The sequence below is a fragment of the Taudactylus pleione genome, unplaced genomic scaffold, assembly GCF_031769625.1.
Source record: "Taudactylus pleione unplaced genomic scaffold, aTauple2 ptg000376l, whole genome shotgun sequence".
NCBI classification, from domain to species: Eukaryota; Metazoa; Chordata; class Amphibia; order Anura; family Myobatrachidae; genus Taudactylus; species Taudactylus pleione.
This window is the reverse complement of record NW_028284777.1, coordinates 4,930,001-4,940,411: the sequence shown is the minus strand read 5'-3', so window position 1 is coordinate 4,940,411 and position 10,411 is coordinate 4,930,001. Positions and strand designations below refer to the sequence as shown.

The 10,411-nt window shown below is 40.0% G+C and overlaps 1 pseudogene; it reads left to right on the top strand.

The window, feature by feature from the left end:
• The first annotated feature begins 8,584 nt into the window (after positions 1-8,584).
• Positions 8,585-8,703, top strand: LOC148508141 (5S ribosomal RNA; annotated as a pseudogene).
• Positions 8,704-10,411: the final 1,708 nt, after the last annotated feature.

The window sequence follows — 10,411 nt, the reverse complement described above, 5'->3', positions numbered from 1 at the left end:
CCTTCAGAGAGGTCAGTGATACCCGCAAGGCTACCAGTCTGCCCCTGGAACCAATTAAGTGGAACTCAACCCCTTACCCTGATTGTAGGGATGAGGGCCTGGAACCAGTGTTTGAGAACTCAGGGGATAGAGCAGCGAGTAATTCAGGTAATCGGTAGCCCATCAGGAATCTGCTAACAGATTGTGCAGACCGATTATCAGAAAAATAAAAATATAATGAATAAAAATATTAAAAAATATATAAAATATAAGACAAAAAAGACATATATCTACTCATGCCGATAAGAGTAATTTAATAATTAAGGAAATACTGTGTCCAAACAAAATCTGCAGCTGTAGTTATAAGTTTCTCTCCAGGGGGGGTAAATTTACTAAGATGGGAGTTCTATTAAGAAATGATGTTGCCCATAGCAACCAATCAGATTCCATGTATTATCTTCTAGAAGGTGCTAGATAAATGAGAAGTAGAATCTGATTGGTTGCTATGGGCAACATCACTTCTTAAATAGAACTCCCATCTTAGTAAATTTACCCCCAGCAATCAATTTTATAACTTATGTATCAGATAGCAGTTCCAACAGAAGATGGTTTTTACTTTTACCTGCTTTATTGTTACAAAGTAGCCAATTCCCGGGGGCAAGGTCTGTAACTTATGTAATGATCAGCAGCGGTAGTCACATAACTATCTCAGTGCTGTCAGCATAGCCTGTCAGATTTATTGCCGCACTAGTCCTCTGTAAGTGTGCGGACACTTCTAACTCAGAGGTCTGCTGGCTAGTTGGTCCAGCTGCTGATACATGACTGGATGCTGATGATTATTACAGGTCACGTCCGGACATCACTCAGTCCTTGTAGCGCCTCACCGGTATTATTGTAAGTATCTACTGGATCTGCAATGGTGTAATAGAAGCGCTCCTTTAGTAATCCAAGTGGCAGATCAGACATAAAGTAAGGCAACCTCCCAGTGATAAAGTGGACACAGTCTCTGAATAGTAATATAACGGGCAGCAACGCGTTTCGTCCTCACCTTGGGACTTTTTCAAGCTGAATGCCTGCAACAATATCCTCCTCAATTAAATAGGGGAAACACAGTTTGAATCAATCCCTAATTATAGTCCACAAGTTCTTGAACTTTAGATGATACTTATTGATCTCAATGCATATACATACAAATAAATCTGTACTCATGCAAGCATACATAATTATACACAAGCAAATATACAGAACATTTATATACACGCATATATATATATATATATATATACAATCAGGTGCATAAATATTGGGACATTGACAGAATTTTCATATTTTGGCCTCTATTCACCACCACAATGGCTTTGAAATGAAACAAACAAGATGTGCTTTAACTGCAGACTTTCAGATTTAATTTGAGGGTAATTACATCCAAATCAGGTGAACGGTGTAGGAATTACAGTGGTTTCTATATGTGCTCCCACTTTTTAAGGGGCCAAAAGTAATGGAACAAACTAAACAATCCTTAAAATAAGTACTACACTATATATGTGTCTCATCTGGCTCTGTTTGAGCCCCTACTATTAAGGTTTCTGGCAATTTGGAATAAAGGGTTCATTCCACCATGTGGAATCCCAGTAAAGAACTACAGATAAGCCTAAAAGTTTTTTTATTTGGTACGCACATTTTATATTGGAGCACGTGCATTTTACTCAAAAATTATTACACTATCAGGCGCATGTTCTTTCCAACCCCCATTTCTATATATATATGTATGTATGTATATCAGTGGCGTAGCTAGGGTATTTGGAGCCCAGGGCAAATTTGAAAATGGAGCCCACCCCCCCGTGTGCGATTGGCGAAGGCGCGCCCGGCAAAAAAATGGGCGTGGTCACTTAAAAATGGGGTGTGTCAACATGACACACCCCTTTATTTTCACGCTGAACATTCCTATCCATATGCACCTTAACCCCAGTAGTACCCCTTATACAGTACCCCCAGTATGCAGTTGTGGTCCCTCTTATGCAGGCCCATAGTAGTGGTCCCCCTTATACAGCCCCCAATTAGTTCCGCTTACTCAGTACCCCCAATAGTGGCCCCCCCAAATGCAGTGCCCCATGTAGTGCTCCCCCTTATGCAGTGCCCCCAGTAGCAGTCCCCACAATGCAGTGCGCCCAGTAGCGGTATCCTCTTATGCAGTGCCCTTTATATAGTACCTCCAGCAGTAGTCACCCAATGCAGTTTTTCCAGTAGTGGTCCCCCTTATGCAGGCACCCAGTAGTGATCCCCCCTATCCAGTGCCCCCTGTAGTGGCCCTTCCTATTATTGCCCCCAGTAGTGGTCCCCCCAGTGCAGTGCCTCTAGTAGTAGGCCCCTTTTATAATGCCCCCAGTGGTAGTTCCCCCCCCAAGTAGTAGTCCCCAGTAGAGGTTCCTCCTCCCGATTAAGTGCCCCCAGTAGTAGCCCCCCCCCAGTAGAGGTCCTCCCAATAATGGTGCCCCCAGTAGTAGCCACACCTCCCCCATTGTGCCCCCACCTCCAGTAGAGGTCCCCCCCAGTAGTAGCCACCCCCCTCCCACGTTGTGCCCCCAGTAGTGCAGACAGGTTTAAAAAAATATATATATATAAAAAAGAAAATATACTTACCGGAATCATGTGATTTGTTGTACAGCCAGGTGGAGTGCCGATTACTGGTATCTATATATATATATATAAAATCAATCCAAATCCAATAGTGGCACTCGTAGGACTAATCATCCAGGGTACAGACGGTGTATTAATACCAAATCATCAGCCTGTATACATGTTGGTCAGGTCAATGTTTCATTTTTATTACAAAAATTTTTTGTAATAAATATTAAACATTGACCTGACCAACATGTATATAGGTTGATGATTTGGTGTTAATGCACCGTCTGTACCCTGGATGATTAGTCCTACGAGTGCCACTATTGGATTTGGATTGATTGTATCTTGTGGTTGGAGGCACCTCGGCAAGCTGCTGTTTTATTCAAATTGAGTACTGGCCTGCTCTGGTTCATATATATATATATATATATATATATATATACATATATGTGTGTATATATATATATATATATATATATTTAGTCAATGATCCTCTACAGATTGCGCTCTGATTTTAAAGTGGTGATACACCTGGTTTAACCTGAAAAAAACACAACAACTAGAGAAATATTTATAGGGAACCAGGGGGGACATTCTCCAGACGAGATCTCCAAGAAATTAAGCTACTGTGCAGTATTATATAGTTCATCTATCTAACATATATTCTCCTAACAAGGGCACATACATATATAAACCCAAATTCTATCTGATTAGAGCCAGATAGCACAGCAGGTTTTAGAAGGGGAACCAGAGATATAACATAAAAAAGAGGGAAATAATATATAATGAAAAAGAAAATAAAACAATTTGTATATAGGTAAAAGTTATAGGAGGCGGGTGAGGGACGCCATGTGACATCCATTTACCGGACAGTACATATGGATATCAGACGGCAACCTTCATCTACGTCCAAGCCTCTATCAACATATTCCAATGTCTTATTTAGTCCGTCAGGGTGTAGTGTCTGAAGTTTAAAAATCGACTCAAATTCTGCTCTACATAGTTTTATATATCTATCTCCTCCTCTAACAGTTTGATTGATCATTTCTATCCCCAATAGAGTAAAATCTTTAGGGTCACAACTATGATGTTTGGCAAAATGTTGGGGGACACTATGTGTCAATAACCCTTTTAAGATATTAGTGAGATGTTCCCTAGTCCTCTCTTTTAAATACCTAGTTGTACGTCCAACATACTGTTTAGGACAAGTACAACTAAGTCCATATACTGTATAATCCGATTCACAGTTAATAAATCCAATAGGGTATTCCATTTTAGTGTGTACTGATTTTACTGATTTACTCTATTTCCTATATCATTACAGCTCAAACATCGCAAATGGTTACACCAGAAGCAGCCTGTTGGTTTGGTGGAAAAAAATCTCTGATTTCCAACTGGAGCTTCTTTAAGGGATTTCAACATACTTGGTGCTAAATAACTTTTCAGATTTCGATTTTTTTTTTAAAGATAATATTTGGTTTGGGCTCAAAACATTTAGATAGGATGGGTTCATTATTTATTAATTCATAATTTTTACTTATAATAGACCATGTCTTTCTAGATTCATTATTAAATTGGGATATGAAGAGAAGTGATAGATATTTTTTTGGCTGTTTTTTTCTTTTTTTGCCCTAGAAATTCTCCTCATTCTTATTAATTGCATTCAGTTTTTTATCTCCATCTCTTTTATCTAATGTATGGGCTTTTGCTTAATCAACCAGAATTTTAGGGTACCCTTTACCCAAAAACTTTCCTCTAGTTTCTTAGCATGTTCTTAGCATGTTATTCAAAATCTTCATCCTTTGTACAGTTTCGCTTGATAAGTCCCATTTGACTTTTGGGTATATTATCCACCCAAGGACGATGATGTCCACTTCTACAATGTAAATATGAACAACATTCGACCGTCTTAGTAAAAGAGGTGGAGATGACCCTATCTCCCTTCAAGGAGAGAGTGACATCTAAAAAATTAACAGAAAGGCGACTAAAAGTAGAAGTTAAGTCTAAATTCATGCTATTTGTGTTTAAATACTCAGTGAATTCTGTGGCAGAACCCTGATCCCCATCCCAAATTAAAAATAAATCATCAATGTACCTGCCAGAGAAAACTAGATTCACCATCCCAAATATAATGATCTTCAAATGCACCCATATATAGTGTAAACTGTGTATGGAATGGCGCCAATTCAGGAGCAGACCTACTTATTAGAAAATACCACTTTTCTCTCTATTCTGAGAGCATCAGCTGAACCAATAGAAATAACAGCATAGCAGTTTATGCCACAGGGATGAGTTTGATAAGTGAAACTGATTCAAGTGACTAGCGTGTCTTATGTATAATCTTACCATGGATGTACAGGCCCTCTTTATGAATATCCCACATGAGGGTCGCATTTTAGCCATTAAAAACACAAAGTGTAGTAAAGTGCTTTATGAAAAAAGTGCAGTGTGTGCCAAAGAGTGCTACTATAGTGCTGAAATAGACCAATAATTTAACCTTTTAAAATGACCCCATCAAAATGGGGATGGTAAAGTGCTTCATACGTACCAAAAAATATACCAATGATATGAACAGAGTGCAATAAAGATAAATATATAGCAATTTATTTATACTGTACATGAGAAAAAATCCAAAAACACAGCCTAGCAATGATGACATCTTCTAATCAACCCTTAATGGGTAACCAGGTGGATAATAAGGTGCAATGTGCTGTGCAACTATTATTAGACAATAAGTTATTAAATACACTTCATAAAACTGTCACAGGCCGCCGCATGGCTAATGCTGTGCGAGCCAAATGCTGGGCCAGCGTTCCTTGAGACTCCGCCTACCTCCTGTCCGTCATTCTGGGGTTGTTCCGGATTGGCTTCAGAATCCATATCCTGCTGCTGTCAGCACTGCTCCGATGCCAGTGATAGAGTTTCTCGTGCTTCCGGTTGTGCCAGTCTCCTGTTGATCAGTCGAGTTCCAGTGTCCAGTTCTGCTGTGTCTACCCACTGCCATTTGTTCCATCCAGGCGGCATGGTCCGCATTACACCTGCTAGTGCTGCTTCTGTCATCTAGGCGATACGGCGCGCTTCTTCATCCTGAAGCGCCTGTCAGTATCTGGCGGCTTGTGTCAACCTGGTGACATTAGTTGCATTCCTGCATCAAGGGTACGCAATCCAGTGTATCACCACCAGTGTCAACCCGGCAACATTGGGTGCACCTCAGCATCCAGGGTGCGCAATCCAGCACACTACCACCAGTGTCAACCCAGCGGCATTGGCCGCACATCAGCATCCAAAGTGCGCAATCTGCAGCCCCGCAGCCAGTGTTATCCTGGCGGCATTGCCCTCAACTCAGCATCCAAAGTGCGCAATCCGGTCCACCACTGCCAGTGTCAACTCAGTGACATTGGTCACATCACATCTTTGTGTACATCTCACCCTCGGCCTACAGGCCACAACTAGTAAAGGTGAACCAGCTCTCAAGGCTGCTTCAACAGCCCAAAGGCTGCATCTCACCCTTGGCCCACAGGCCACAACTAGTAAAGGCAGACCAGCCCTCAAGGCTGCTTCAACAGCCCAAAGGCTGAATCACATCCTTGGACCACAGGCCACAACTAGCAAAGGCAGACCAGCCTTCAAGGCTGCTTCAATAGCCCAAAGGCTGCATCTTACCCTCGGCCCACAGGCTGCAACTAGTAAAGGCATACCAGCCCTCAAGGTTGCCCTTACAGCCCAAAGGCTGCATCACACCCTCAGCCCTCTGGCCATGACTAGTCAATGCAACCCAGCCCTTAAGGCTGTCACCAGACTTTATCTTACCTGACTAACCCTCTGTTCTTAACAAAAACAATAGTTAATAACATCCAATTCATAGCACAGTAAGAGTAAAATATGCAAAGAAGGAGAGAAAAAAGTGGTTTTAAAAAGACAATAGGATTTAAAAGTAAGTAAGGGGAGCCTCCTTCCGTGTAAGCTGCATCACTTCCGCCCGGTTGGTCTGCTCAACCCATATGCTGGCATCTTCATGGGGGCAGCCTTCCTCCTTCAGTGAGGGCTGCATCACTTCTGCCCGGCTGGGCCGCTCCACTTGTATGCTGATGTCTTCATGCTCACAACATGGCTGTCCATCACTGATCAGCGTGTTCCCAACCTCATGGTACGTCACTGCGGCCATGCTCCCTGATAGGTCAGGGAGCAAAAGAACTGGTTTTAAAACAGGCTTATAAAGGGGGGGTATTCGTAATAATGGACCATTCATATTACTTAAAAGAAGCCAACAGGCTCTTAAGTGATACAGAGTCCTATGTGAAACTGGTAAATGATCCCCTGGAGGAATACACAGAGGAGCTCAGGACATTACTAGTATTTAGTTTACATAGTGGAATCTTAACCAAAGATGAGTTTCAATATTTGATGAAAACTAATCCCACTACCCCCATATTCTACTTCCTCACAAAAATCCATAAGTCCATGACCGAACCGCCAGGGAGATCTATAGTGGCAGGTATTGACTCTTTGATCTTGAGTCTATCAGAGTATGTAGATATCTTTCTACGGAAATATGTGGAATCGAGTGTGTTACAATTTTTACAGGAGGTCCAGTGTCAAGAATCATATGGATGGGCAACAATTGATATGCAAGCACTTTACACTTGAATTGAACATGATCAAGGCATAATTGCATGCAGAGAGTTTTTAGAATTGGATGGATCCATCACTGCTATACACAGGGATTTTTTATGTGGTCTTATGGCTATTATATTGAATCATTATTATTTTAAATGTTTTAATTAATTTTACCGCCAAATATGCCGAACAGTGATGGGTACTATTTTTGCCCCCAGTTTTGCAAAGAACTATAAATATGAGAATAATCAATTTGCAAAGAATGTAATACTATACAAAAGTTATATAGATGACATTCTACTAATATGGGAAGGATCTGAAGAAACTTTTAAACAATTTTTAATACGCATTGGTAACAACAATATGAATTTGAAATTCACCTCCCATTTTAGTACATCATCAGTGGAGTTTTTAGATCTGATTTTATTGGCAAGGAAGACAAGATTTCAACTAAAAATTACATCAAGGACGTCGACACGAATAGTTACCTGCATTATAAGAGTGGGCATTTGAAAAAATGGCAAAAGAACATTTTGTATTTTACCAATTCCATAGAATCAAACGCAATTGCACCACAGAAGAAGCATGTGAGGATCAAATTCACCAGTTCACGGAGATATTTCTGGCAAAAGACTACCCAGCAGAGCTCCTGTCAGAAGCGGCGATGAAAACAAGAACTCTAGAGAGGAGAGACCTATTAAAATATAAAACTAAAGCCAGTTGACAAAAGGATAGAGTCCCCTTCACCACCACCTATAATGGACATAAAACTGTAATTAAAAAATCCCTACAAAAGCACTGGAGCATCCTTTTAATGGACCCTATACTAAAAGAGATACTTCCTCCTTAACCTAAAGTCTTTTTTAGGAAAGCAAAGAACCTTAAGAACACTTTAGCACCTAGCAAGTTAAAAAGCACAGACCCTCAAGAAGTGACATTTTACCAAGATGCTTAGGTTGCTATAAGTGCGGGCACTGCAATATCTGTAAATATGTACATCCTCAGAATTTTTTTTAAGAATTTCAATGACTCAAGAAAATTCCAGATTAAATAATACATGAACTGTAACTCCACGTCAATTATTTATTTGGACATATCCAGAATATTAAGAATAAAGTCGAAGAACATGTAGTCTCTAGACATTTTAACATTAAACATGGGTCAAATCCAGAAGACCTAACTTTTAAAGCCATAGAACAGGTCACCCTAGGTGAAAGAGGTGATGACCAGGGCAACAAATTATATAAAAGGGCAATGTACTGGATTTTCGAATTAAACACCTTGGCCCCCAATGGTTTTAACGAGAGCTATGAGATAGCCCCCTTTCTGTGCCACATGAGGATTGAGGCATATGCTGAATATTGGTATCTACAGCCATAGCAGGGTGTTAATGCCCAATCTCGTCTGATCTTGTAAACTAAGTATGTCTGGGTCTGGTCAGTACTTCAATGGGAGACCTCCTGCGAATACCAGGTGCTGTAGATATCATCAGATATAAGCCAAAGGTGAACTGTGAAGTCACACAAGACATGAAAGGATACATGGAGAAAAACCTTGGGGTTTCCATTTTTTAATTGAATTGAATATGGAAGAAATTCAGACATCAGAACATATTGTGTTGTTGCATTAGATTATTATTATATATTTCACATGGATATCATGCATAGATGTCTTTACATCCTTGTTTTTCATATTGTCACCTAGATCTGATATATTTATTTATTATAATTTAGTGCACGGTCCATATCCATGTATGTACAATGTATGCTTAGTAGACTATTTTATGATTATGACTTACGGCCATGTTATGAGCACGAAGATGTCAGCATACAAGTGGAGCAGCTCAGCCGGGCAGAAGTGATGCAGCCCTCACTGAAGGAGTAGGGCTGCCCCCATGAAGATGGTAGCATATGGGTTGAGCGACCCAACCGGGCGGAAGTGATGTACCTTACAAGGAAGAAGGCTTCCCTTACTGCCCTCACGGTGCAACCGGGCGGAAGTGACGCAACATTCCCGGAAGAAGGGAGATCGCGATCCACATATACAAACATTAAAATAATCGGATTAGACCTATAGGTCACCAGCATATAAAAGGCTCTTACTATATAGCAGTCTTTCATGGGTGAATTGATTAGAAGAATAAATACACATGATCCCCATTGCCTGGAAGTGAGGTCATAATTTATTCCAATTAGTCCCTACCTACTGGGGTATAAATGTAGCAGTACCCTACAGCAGCAGTACCCCTTGATGAAGTCCTAGATGGATGAAACACATTGAAAAGCTGCTCCTCTTGCCTTATGAACTATCTTACATTTGAATCAGATAAACATTGAACCTTTTATATCCTACTGTCTTGTTAAAACCACTTTTTGTCTCTCTCTATTTCTTTGCGTATTTTATTACTCTTACTGTGTTATGAATTGAATGCTATTAACTATTCTTTTATGAAGTGTAATTATTAACTTATTGTTTAATAATACTTGCACAGCACATTGCACCTCATTATCCACCTGGTTACCCATTAAGGGTTGATTAGAGGTTGTGATCATTGCTAGGCTGAGTTTTGAATTTTTGCTCATATATAGCTATTTATTTATACATTTATCTTTATCGCACTCTGTTCATATCTTTGGTATATTTTTTGGTATTTATGAAGCACTTTGCCATCCTCATTTTGATGGGGTCAGTTTAAAAGGTAAAATTATTGATCTATTTCAGCACTTTAGTAGCACATTTTGGCACACACTGCACTTTTTTCACAAAGCACTTTACTACACTTTGCTACAAAACTTATGCCCATATATATATATGAACACTACTGCACTTCATTCTTGACCCATTGGGTTATAAAATGCCATTATACATAAGAAGCACCTATATATAGGTTTGCAAAGCTTGAGGCAAATCTAGTCCCAATGGCAGTACCGGTAATTTGTAAAAAATAAGCAGAGTCAAATAAAAAATAATTGTGAGATAATAAGAATCTAATTGAATCTAATAGAAAATGACATTATCTCTCTGATATCAGGACATCTTTCGCTAATGTGTTTTTAATGGCTAAAATGCGACCCTCATATGGGATATTCGTATAGAGGGCCTGTACGTCCATGATAAGAAAACCATATCCTGTACGCCAACGTATTCCCTCTAACTTACTTAATAGATGTAGGGTGTCTTTAATGTGTGATCT